The 1011-nt window shown below is 28.2% G+C and overlaps 1 protein-coding gene across 1 annotated transcript in view; it reads left to right on the forward strand.

Moving 5' to 3' along the window:
• Positions 1–481: 481 nt before the first annotated feature.
• Positions 482–1011, forward strand: part of WDHD1 (WD repeat and HMG-box DNA binding protein 1) — a 192105-nt gene continuing 191575 nt past the window's right edge. Inside the window, 1 exon segment of the mRNA XM_042450976.1 lies at positions 482–500. The gene's annotated coding sequence lies outside the window, so the exon portion shown is untranslated.

Below are 1011 nucleotides of genomic sequence, written 5' to 3' on the forward strand. Positions count from 1 at the left end.
GGATCCAAAGAGGGGATCAGGTCCCAAAAAGGGGACCAGGAGCCAAAAAGAGGAGGTTGGGGGCTACACAGAGGGGATAAGGGGCTACACTTTCTCCAGCCCTAAATTAAGGCAACAGGAAAGGTTTAAGGACTGAGGGAGAAGGGATTGAAGAACAAGATGACTGAAGATGGAAATATCTTGGAAAGAAGAATATAGACTACTACAACGGAAGTCATAAACCTACAAAAGAGTTTGGGTAAAAGTGCCAGCAAGAAGAGCAAGGGACGTTCACTCTGGGTCAACAGGCATTAGCAGAGGCTCAAGCCACAAAAAGAAAAGGAAGAAGAAAAAATACTGTAATAATAATAATAATAATAATAATAATAATAATAATAAAGTAGTATTTGCATAGAACAGGAGAAGGTGAGAGCATTCTATGAGAGCAATATACAAGGCGGACCGCTCTGCTGGGCTTACTTCAGGAAGTGTCCTGTCCCGAAAAATGCGACCCTGAACATGTAAGTGGAGGTATAAATTAGGAAAAAATGGGGAGGTCAAAGCTCCAGCTTTAAAAGGAAAGTTTAAACAGGAAACATGGAGTGCGTTTGTATGTATGAAGAATATTTATGTATGGAAAATAATTTTGAGTTTTGGTGGAATGGGGGGTGTAAGTGTGCATATTATTATTATTGTTATTAAATAATATTAAATATTACTAAAATATTAAATAATAATATAATATTTAATAATATTATTAATAGTTTATAATAATAATTAATATATTATTAAAATAATAAAATATTATTACTATTATTTATTATTATAATATTTAATATTATTTAATATTGATAATATTAAATAATATCAAATGACATTAAATAATAGTATAATATTAAATAATAATTTAATATATTATATTTATATTAAATATTATTTAATATAATAGTATCAATATAATATTAAATATAATACTTTATCATTATTATTATTTGATATTAATATTATTATTAATTATATTACACATTATTT

This window comes from Sceloporus undulatus, chromosome 1 (assembly GCF_019175285.1).
Source record: "Sceloporus undulatus isolate JIND9_A2432 ecotype Alabama chromosome 1, SceUnd_v1.1, whole genome shotgun sequence".
Taxonomy (NCBI): Eukaryota; Metazoa; Chordata; class Lepidosauria; order Squamata; family Phrynosomatidae; genus Sceloporus; species Sceloporus undulatus.